Source organism: Cyprinus carpio, chromosome B11, assembly GCF_018340385.1.
Source record: "Cyprinus carpio isolate SPL01 chromosome B11, ASM1834038v1, whole genome shotgun sequence".
NCBI lineage: Eukaryota > Metazoa > Chordata > Actinopteri > Cypriniformes > Cyprinidae > Cyprinus > Cyprinus carpio.
Window position 1 is genome coordinate 19,901,579 of NC_056607.1, and position 11,439 is coordinate 19,913,017.

The following is an 11,439-nucleotide window of genomic DNA, read 5'->3' on the forward strand; positions in this document are numbered from 1 at the left end:
TTAACTACAGTCTACTAGGATGTACAGAAGCTGGTAATGATACTTTTAATTCTGCAGCTCAATAAAATGCTAAACTGCTGCTTTCTGATAAAATCAAGAAAACCCAGGAGTGATGGAGTACATCTGAAGTCAGTGAGGAGAAAAAAACCCCTGAAATCTTCAAAAACAGAGAGAAATAGAACAATGAGAAAAATGAGAATAAAAGACAGGGCAAAAGAGAAGCAGAACTAAAGATGAGCTATGCCAGTGTATAAAAACATTTGCAGCCTATATATATAATTAACAAAATTAAAAATTCATCTAACTCTTGCATGCTAACATTTTCCTTGCTCCTTTGTCCTCATCCTTCATCAACTCTTACAGCTGCCGACTTTGCCACGTTCTTTATTAATAAAATTAAAACCATCAGTGCACAATTTTCCACACCACAATCTGTCAAGCACATCTCACCAGCAAACATACACTTGTTCACATCCTTCTCTTTACTCTCTGATGCAGAAGTCTCCAAATACATCCTTTCTAATCATCCTACTACATGTCCGCTTGATCCTATTCCATCTCATCTCCTTCAAGACATTTCTCCTGCAGTTGTACATGTACTCAATTCACTAACACATCCCTTCACGCTGGTGTTTTCCATCAGCATTTAGATAGGCTCATATAACACCACTACTTAAGAAACCCACCCTTAACCCATCTCTTTTAGAGAACTACAGACCAGTTTCCCTTCTTCCTTTCGCTGCAAAAACACTTGAACGAGCTGTGTTCAAACAAGTCTCTGCCTTTCTCACACAGAACAACCTCATCGACAGCAAACAGTCTGGTTTCAGAAGTGGACATTCAACCGAGACTGCCTTGCTTTCAGTTGTTGAAGCCCTAAGACTGGCAAAGGAGGGTTGCCAAACCTACTGGCAAAGGGCATCTCAGGAACTGCACTCCAGTGGTTTGAGTCTAACCTCTCAGATAAGTCCTTCAAAGTATCTTGGAGAGGTGAGGTGTCTAACATCTAACTATTGGGGTGCCTCAGGGCTCAGTTCTTGGACCACTTCTTCTCTCTGTCTACATGGCATCATTAGGTTCTGTCATTCAGAAACATGGCTTTTCATATCACTGCTATGCAGATGACACTCAACTCTACCTCTCATTCCATCCTAAAGATCCGATGATAGCCGCTCGCCTCTGCGCTTGTCTAACAGACATTTCTTGCTGAATGAAGGACCATCACCTTCAACTCAACCTTGCCAAGACAGAACTGCTTGTGGTTTCATCAAACCTATCGTTTCATCACAATTTCACCATCCAGCCATAACTCCTTCAAAAACGGCCAGTAACCTTGGAGTTATGATTGACTAGCAGCTGACTTTCTCAGACCACATTGCTAAAACTGCCTGGTCCTGCAGATTTCCTTTAATCAGCATCAAGAAGATCAGGAATTTTTTTTTTTCGGAATGTTTCACAACTCCTTGTTCAAGCTCTTGTTCTGTCCAGGCTGGACTATTGCACTGCTCTCTTGGCAGCAGCTGAGTCCTTAGCCATCTTCAAGAATCGGCTAAAAACATATCTCGTCCATTTTTTGACCCTCTAACTCTAGCACTTTCTATTCTAATTCTATTCTTTAAAAAAAAACTTGTCCTTTTTAGACTTACATTCTATTCATTCACTGCTTGTTTTCTTTAAAAAAAAAAAAAAATGAACACTAGCTTTCCTAATCTTTTTGTGTATTCTATCTATTTTTCTTCTTTTTATTTAGCCTATTATACAATTAACAAAAGCAAAAAAGGCCTCTAACACTAGCTTGCTCTATTCTTTTTCTATTCTATCTGTTTTCTCTTTATTTATTATATAATAATTAAAAAAAAAAAAAAACTTGCTATGTGTACTATGTTAAGCTAACTGAGACTTGTTATAGCACTTGCATATCATTGCTCTTTTGTTGATTTTGATTGCCTCCATTGTCCTCATTTGTAAGTCCCTTTGGATAAAAGAATCTGCTAAATGACTAAATGTAAATGTGTGTGTCTCTCTCTCTCTCTGTGTGTGTGTGTGTGTGTGTGTGTGTGTGTGTGTGTGTGTGTGTGTGTGTGTGTGTACATACAGATATAATAATTCTCATCTCAGAATTAAAAAATTAATTAAGAAAAAATAAGAAAAAATTTGCATATTTTCAGCATAACTCAGCATATGCATGCCATGAATTACATACTTTTTTATTTCTGAGAAAAACATGTAAATAATAAAATAAAGTAAAATGAAACAAAACAAAACACAAATGTATCTTAAAGGGACTGTTCACCAAAAAATAAATATTTATTAAATGCACTCACCTTCATGACATTCCAAACTTTTGTGCCTTTCATCTGTGAAACACAAAAGAAGATATTTTGATATTTGTTGTCCATACAATGAAAGTCCAGTATTGTTATGTATCACTTTCACTTTCATTACATGAACAAAAACAATTGAAATAGTTCTAAACATAATCTTCTTTTATGGTCCACAAATAAAAGGAAGTCATATGTGCACATGGACATATGAGTGATTAAATTATGACCATTTTCATTTTTTACCCTCTTTAAATTAAGTAATTATGGAATATTTTGATGTCATGTTGACTCATAAACGGAAGATGTATTATTCATAGTTCCATATTGACAATTTAGCACTGTGGCATACCACTATGCACTATATATAATGCAACTGTAACCGAAACTTCAATTACTATACACAGCACATACTTCAGAAATAGTACAGAGGAGTGTGAAAGTTGCTATTCTAAACATAGCCTCAGAGAAAAACGATACTGACACGAGCAGCACAGGAGAAAGTTAGAGAAAAGAGAATAAAAAGGCAAGTAAAACAATGAAAAAGAACACATGTAGGCTGCAGCTGGAAGAGCAAATTGATGCTTGCTACTTTAGCTTTTTGCTTAGGAAAGGAGGTTAGAAAGTAAACAATTAAAATAATTACATTTCCAGCAGTGAGCTCATTCCTTAACTGGACTGATAACTCTGCGCTCTTACTCTAAGCCCATTAGTGCTCATTATACAAAAAGGGGACGCTAAAAAGCTAAGCTACATGATAATATTCTTCATTACCTATTCCTGCACCCTTAGTTGCTTTATATTAGAGATAAATTAGGTCTGTACATTCAGCATACGATTAGGGAGTTTAGACACCATAAGTACTGTACGTGGACACCCGAGTGCACTTGTATGTGCTTCTTGAGCATTTAATTTTAAAGCCATGGACATTAAAACAGAGTTTCTTCTCTCTGAAACTTTCCACTCCTCTGGGAAGGCTTCCCACTAAATACTGAAACGTGAATTTGGTCTCATTGTTCCCATTTATCTTAAGGTGCTCTGTGGAGTTCAGATCTGGACTTTGAGTAGATCAATCAAGATCTTTCACACTAGACTAAGTAAAGCTTCACTTTATGGACTTAGCTTTGTGAAGAGGGGTTCTGGCATGCTGAAGCTCCAAAAATGACTGTTAACTTAACACAAACTTATCAGCATCAGACAGATGTATATATTTGAGCATATGAACCAATGATAGCAAACATTTACATGTTGTTGCCTAATAAATACACATAAACTTGCATGAAATTCCTGACTATATGTAGCTCCTGCCACTTTGTATATCCTTCTGAAGGATCCTAATGCAAAAGCAGCTGAAGTTGTTTTATAACAAGCTCCCTGATCAGTTTAGGACAAATTTACCAGTCCAACACATTTCATCACAGAACCTGTCACAATTTAATAAAGAAGATGTAAACAATCAGAAATCCCACAGATCTACATTATGCTTTAGGTTAAAAACCTAGGCTAACATAATAAGTATACTTATAAAAAATGCATTTTCTGACTGCTTTAAAGTTATATTTAAAAATGAAATACTCATTAAAAACTAAAAGAACATGGCGATGATAAAATTACAGTGGTGTTTAAGATCCGACTCCCAGCGTAGGTGTCATGGGACAGAGTGTGTGACGTCTGCAGTGCTGTAGCGGCTAAAGACGAGAAGTAACCTTGACAGTGGTCCAATGAAAAGATCTACGACCCGTGTATACGTGCAGACTGCAACATATTACTCTCGAGCCATGCGTTTAATCTAGTGTAGTGGCCGGTCCTGCTTTTAAGAGCCAGTCTGCTTGACGGAATGCAGGGATTCAAGGCAGAAAGGTCAAGATTTCTCAATGTCCCTTCAATACGGTCACAGTCCAACAGCTTACAAACACACAGACACACACAGCAGGAGGAGGAGGGGGCTGAAGCTGGAGGACAATGCTCCGCTACAGCACTGACGCTTTGTTCAGCCGTCACTGTCCTTTTGAAACCAAAGACCAGCATCAATGTCAACATCCTAAAAGAGCAAATAAATCACACACTCAAGCACAACATGCTCTAATGTTCCCACAAACACTTGGAAGCAAATATGAGCTAAATCTCAAGCCTATACTTTAGTTACAGTTATAGAACATTCAGAGATTTTATAAAATTGTAACATTTTCTGAGATTCCCTTCTTGCTATAATGGCCCTTTTTTATTTTATAGATAGATAGATAGATAGATAGATAGATAGATAGATAGATAGATAGATAGATAGATAGATAGATAGATAGATAGATAGATAGATAGATAGATAGATAGATAGATAGATAGATAGATAGATAGATAGATAGATAGATAGATTTATATACGGTTTTATAAAGAGTTACAAGAGTACATTACTTTATTGGTTAATACAGCAGATATTCTAATCTACACTTTTATATACTATAATCATAAACATTACAACTCGAGCAAACCGCTTTCTTTATAAGAAAACTAAAGTCAAATTATGTATTCAGTGGACATTGTAGTCAGTGCTTAAGCAGTCATGTAGGGATTCTAGAAATTGCATGTTTCTGCGTAACTGCAAAGGAGAAATTATGTTTTCAATAAATCTTTCTTCAGATCTCCACACCGCTGCTGAAATGCCAGTACAGATGGATATAATTAATAATTTAGGCAGGAGCTCAATAATCACTTTAGCAAAATATTTTCTCTCGCTTTCCCTCCCAGGAACCAAAACTGTTCTTTTTCATCTCACTTGATAAACACAGTAATTAGCCAAGTCAACCATCACTTTTGCTATTGCTCATATTTTCACGTAGGCTTTGTGATTTGAACACACCCCTAACCCTAAATACTAAATTCCAGCATGCAACTCATCCCGCATGCGTTGTGCACAAAGATAGCTGAAATCATGCTCTGCATGCCTCTGTTGAGGAGAGACGTGCTATTAATTTTCAAAGTAAGAAAAATCTAAACGTTATCAATGCAGCATACAACATTAGTGTCTATTTCAACTGAAGATGAGACTTTTCTGTTGAGTTTGCTCACTGCTGCCAAATGCCATTGCCAAATGTCATCAGAGCAATGTTACATAATTCAGTCAGAGCTCAGTGGGGGCACTTCTCTCACCTCATTCAATCCTCCTGATGGTGAACTTAGTAATGCGCTAATTGCTAAGTTTCATGCCAGGAGTAACGGAGGAGGACCGTGTGTGTGTCTACACTAATGCGCCTGTAATGTTCTTAAGCCTATGGAGGGATAGTAAATGTAATTCAATGAAAAATCCAAACAGCACAGCCACTATAATGACACACGACACCAATTACAGTGCACAAATAAATAAATTCCCTCCATCCTTGGAGAGCACTAGAATCCCACAAGCGATCGAGGAGTTTATCCAGCCTGTCTGCAACTTGTAATGAGCTCCAGCTGGCCTCCATGTCATCCTCATGATGGAGGACCCAAAACTCTGTCAGCAAGATGGGGCACAATAAAAGCACACGTCAGGGCCACAAAACACCCTCAGACCCCAGAGGGTTAAACCATTTAAGTGAAGTAACAATTAAATTAGCATCCCTAAAGGAGATACTTTTACAAAAATAAAGAGAGCTCAAGGTTTATATAAGACTTATTTGTTTAAATAGTTTAATTTTTAAACAATTTTTAATTCAAGTTTACCCTGTTGATTTCCAGGAAAATAAAAAATGAACATAAATATTAATAATAAATAAATAACAGCAACAATACCTTCAATAATGATGATGATGATGATGAGGATGATAATAATAATAATTAAATTATTATTACTATTAGTAGTAGTAGTAGTAGTACTGTCCTTCACTGTCATATTTTCTATTTATTTTAATTATGCATAACAGACCAATTATAATTTAATCACACAGTAAACATCTTCAATAACATCATCATGCTTCAATTATATTTGAAACATATACAAAAAACACAAATTTATTCAAATTAATGTATTGTAATCTTCAATAACGAAATATTTTGTGAGAAAGCTCATTAGAATCATTCCAAAATTACCAAGTGATGAATTTTACAATAATAATAATAATAATAATAATAATACATTATTATTATCATTATTATTAATTATTTTACTTTATTTTTTATTTTTCTATCAATTATACTTGAAATATACAGTAAACATCAATAATAATAATAATAATAATAATAATAATAATAGTAATAATAATAATAATAAATGATAATAATAGATAACTAAATTATTTATTATACTATTTATTTTTTTTTTATTATTTTTTTTTTTTTTATATTTTTTTTTATTTTTTTTTTTATTATTATTATTACATTTTCATATTTTATTATGCCATATCAGATCAATTATAATCGAAGCATACATAAAAACAACAAAATGATTCAAATTAATGTAGTATGGTCTTCAATAAAAATATTTTTAGCTTCAAAAAACATAAGGAAAGATAATTTCACAACTTAATGTTTTTTGCCACTCGCTTGAGATATATATATTATTTTTATTATTTTTGATTTTTATGATTTTTTTTTTTTTTGTATTTTTTGTTTTTAGTTTATTATATGTTTTACATCAATAACAACAACAACAACAATAATAATAATACATCTACATGGTATTTTACCCAAAACAAAATTAAAGTTGAATTTATTGGGATATTTTCACTTTAAAAAGGAAAGATGAAGTGGGAAGTCCCATTACACTCACTCAGAAACTACCATTTTATGAATGTCACATCTTAACCTGTCAACGTTTTTGTGTCCTATGCACTCCATTTACCCCCCAAAGTGCCTGCACAACTGGCCCCCAGTGGACCATGGGAAAGAGCAGTCAAATCAAAACATAAAGCAAGAAATGGCTCAGTTCTGGGAAGAAATCAATTGTGGTGACAATGTTAAACATCTCCTGTGTGCTTTCTGCACTTACTCCTAAACCACAGGTCTCAAAAATGGCCGAAAGAGCAATACTCAAACTACAAGACACCACACATATTCCGTCAGGCATCCATGCCACCTAACAGGCATCATCCATGGTCATTTGTTTTCGGCTCGCTTGTATTTACCAGCGGCCGTGCCGATGAGAGCTCTATAGCATGTGCTGTGTGGGCAGACACAGCGAAAAGGAATATGAGCTATTAAATGTTTCAGTGACTGGCCACAACCTGTCCAACAGACTGGCAGCCACTCACTATTAGTCAGCCATGGTGAGTGGGCAGGACACTTTCATGCCACTATGAGAGAAAGAGAGACCGGAAAGATGACATTCACACTCCAGCCTTGTCTCTAAGAAACACGTTCGCCTACCATGTCCCTCGCAGATCTTCTGCTGAGGTCTTTTAAAGACAGGAAAGAGATTTGTGCGAGTTAAAGCGATAGATCACCCGAAAATGAAAATTGTCATCATTTACTCACTTTCAAGTTGTTCCAAACCTGTATGAGTTTCTTTCCTCTGTTGAACATAAAAGAAGATATTTAGAAGAATGTTGATAACCAAACAGGTTTTCCCCATACAACAGAAGTCAACAACTATGTTTCCATCCAAAGTTGTGAACTTAAAGGATTAGTTCACTTTCAGAATAAAAAAATCCTGATAATTTACTCACCCCCATATCATTCAAGATGTTCATGTCTTTCTTTCTTCAGTCAAAAAGAAACTTTTTAGGAAAAAATTCCAGGAAATTTTTCTTTATCGCTTTTTTAACTTTATCGCATCAAACATTTCCAAATAAAGCACCGTTTCCTTCTAGGAGAGAGACGAAGAGAAAAAAATTGTAACTTCCTGAAAATCGGGCGCCCAAATATCACTAAGAAAAATGTAATTTGGTGCAGCAGAAAAAGCCAGTGTGGGTCTAAATTTTTTTTTTTTTTTTTGTATATAATAAATTTTATTATATACAAAAAAAGTGATGGATGAGTGGATGAAACATACTGTAGCTAATGGCTACCAACTACTGTTTGGTCATCAGCATTCCTCAAAATATCTTCTTTTGTGTTCAACAGAAGAAAGAAACTCATAAAGGTCTGGAACGACATAACGGTGAGTATAAATGATGACAGAATGTTTTGGTAAACTATTCCTTTAAGACACATAAACAAGCACACGTGTCTCTGTGTGAAACAGCTGTGCTGTAATCAGCATACTGCATTCTGGACAGGGAATGTAATTGTTGTTTAACTGAGATGAGAAGCAGTGACCCTTTCCAAGACAAACAAGCTGCTGTTTAAATTGCTTTGCCTTTGGGCAACTCGCTACACAGACATCCAGCCTTGCAAGAACATCTAATACAGAGACAAGCCGCATTCACTGTGAAGCTGTCTTCATGAATGTATACATGACATGTCCACTATGGAGCCACTTCTTATCAGATGACCACCTAGTACTGCTTGTCCGCACTGCATGGACCTTCACCCGCTACCTGAAACAAGTACACTGGCTTATTTTATCACTATCTTATCATGGCCTCTGAAAGCTCACATTTATTTCTGCAACTCATTTTCTTTCTTTCTTCCCATCTGTGGCTTTTCTCATAAGTTATATAAAGCTTTACTGTATTAATAAAATGCAGTAATGCTGGGAGTACAGAATTTATGAATTATTTATTAATTTGACAGCAAAAAAAAAAGAGACCATATGATACACCCACACATGTATGCATAGACTGTATGTGATTAAGTGTGTTAAATCATCATAGTTATTATTATTTTCTACTCACAATGATAAATTATTTAATTACAATAATAAATTAATACTTATAATGATAAACAAACAATAAATTACTACTCACAATGATACTGACAAACAAATTATACACACACACATACATATATATGTGTAAAACAATAGTAACATTTAAATGTATATAAATTATACACACATTGTGTGTGTGTGTGTGTTAGTGTGTGTGTGTGTGTGTGTGTGTGTGTGTATATATATATATATATATATATACACACACACACACACACACACACACACACATACACATACACATATATACATACACATACATGCATATACTGTATATATATATATCCCCCCACAATGATGAATCAAATTGATAGTGTATAGTTGGCATTTCCAACAGTGCTTATTGTAAGAGTTGCTCTTTCAGGTTACCAATAATGCACAAGGCAACTGGGACACAGTTGTGGCCAGAAGGGCTGACCCAGTGACTTGTGGCCATAGGTATTAAGGCAGCCCAACTGTTCACTCTGGGATCATTTATCTCATGATGCTTATGTTTTACATCAGGGGTGGGGAACGTTGATCCTGGAGGGCTACAGTCCTGCAGAGTTTAGCTCCAACCCTGAAAAAAAAAGACCTACCTGTATCCTGAAGACCTTGATTAGCTTGTTCAGGTGTGTTTGATTAAGGTTGGAGCTAAGCTCTGCAGGGACACCGGCCCTCCAGGATCAATGTTCCCCACCCCTGTTCTACATGAAACAAGTGCTCTCAGACATTATTAGTCAAAAGTGGAGAAGGAACTGTCTGCTGCTCAGGCTTTGATCTCTGAAACCTCAAGCGAGGAGGGCACATGACCACATTAACATAGCTCTAGTGCACTAAACACAGACAAACAAACACACAACACTATTCTAAATTGATGAAATTACACAGTTGAACCAAATAAAACTGCCATGACTTTTTCCTAAGAACAAACTTTTTTGCACTTTGAATTTTAACAAACTGGACCAAGGTGAACTTTAGTGAATTTTACAGAAGCCTGTTACCCCTGAGTTCACACAGGTGTCCTAACAAAATAGGCAAAGGTGTTGTTCATCATATTAAAGGAACAGTTCATCTGAAATTTAGAATACTTATTTTGTGTTTTTTGAGTTTTCTGTCCTTTTAGATATGAACGTTTCACTAATATTTACCACTGAACCTATGACCTTAAAGTTTCTTTTAGAACTACAGGAATATACTGTAAAAATATGTATTATTACCCACTATCTATTCAAAATATTCTAGATCCATTCCGTTTGATTTCTGTGTTGAGACGTAATATGGATGGAAATACAATCCACCTAGTATTGAGTGCTAGGCATCTAGCTCAAGTGTGGATTGCTTTTACAGTGTTTCACAGATAAATAATTTCTTCGAGACTGAACTGAAACGATCTCGCGCTACTGGAGGATACAATTACATGATTGCTGTTCTCTTCGTGCCAGAAAGGGCAATTTTGCGTATTACTCCGCAATGATGGTTTACTTTACAAGCGACCTGACAGGAACTCATCACGACGACTCGTCAAACTGAGCGTAAATATTTGATTTACACTGCCATCTACAGGAGTAAAGGTCTAGGGGAGGGTGGTGAAGGAAAGGAAAGCCCCAGAGGTCTGCTGTTCGGAGGAACTTCACCTGTGCCAGCCATATCCTATCTGTCCTCGCTCAAAGCAAAACAACGGAGTGAGTTTAGCGTGCAAGTCAATGTTTCTCTATGTCTACACTGGACTGGTTAATGTAGGCTACCATGGACAGCGACCGTCAGTGTTCGAGGGCGAGCTCATTAGTATTCTGTGAAAGATGGTACAGTTAACTCTTCTCAGTATCATAGTAAAACATACGAAAGCTGGTGGGAAATGCTTTAATTGAAAGCACAACTGTATTTACACTCTGCCAGCGTTTCCTTTTTAAAATCGAACGCGACACCGCTACAAAATCTTTAGAAGTGTAGCCGATTCATGAAGCAATGAATCTTATGAGCCGGTTCTTTTGAATTAATGATAATAATAAAGTATACACTACAGTCCTATTTCCGATCGAATGAGTGACTCTTATGAGCCGGTTCTATTTAGTGAGTCAAAAACAGTGCACCCAATGCAGTCAGATTTGTAAACGAACGACTTGTATGAATCGGTTCTTTTAAGTGATTCAAAAATACTTATGAATCAGTAAGAACTGTTACTGTATTAAACTGATTCACTTAAGCCATTTAATGGCGTCTTGTATAACTTGAAATGAGCCAAAAACTGTTATTGTGTTATGTTTTACTTAAGGCTTGTTAAAAATCAATGCTATTCATATGGTATATTGAAATGCTTTTATGCATGCCTCTAAAAAGTCATCAGAAATTGAAACGTTA

At 35.7% G+C, this 11,439-nt stretch overlaps 1 protein-coding gene across 5 annotated transcripts in view; it reads right to left on the reverse strand.

Annotated features, from left to right (window-relative positions):
• Nucleotides 1–11,439, reverse strand: part of nlgn1 (neuroligin 1) — a 271,832-nt gene that overhangs the window by 235,287 nt on the left and 25,106 nt on the right. For 3 of the 5 annotated variants that reach the window (XM_042734437.1, XM_042734441.1, XM_042734438.1), the window contains one exon: nt 2,325–2,357. The exons of the other annotated variants lie outside the window; for them this stretch is intronic. The gene's annotated coding sequence lies outside the window, so the exon portion shown is untranslated. The remainder of the gene's footprint in view (nt 1–2,324; nt 2,358–11,439) is intronic. 5 annotated transcript variants of the gene reach the window in all.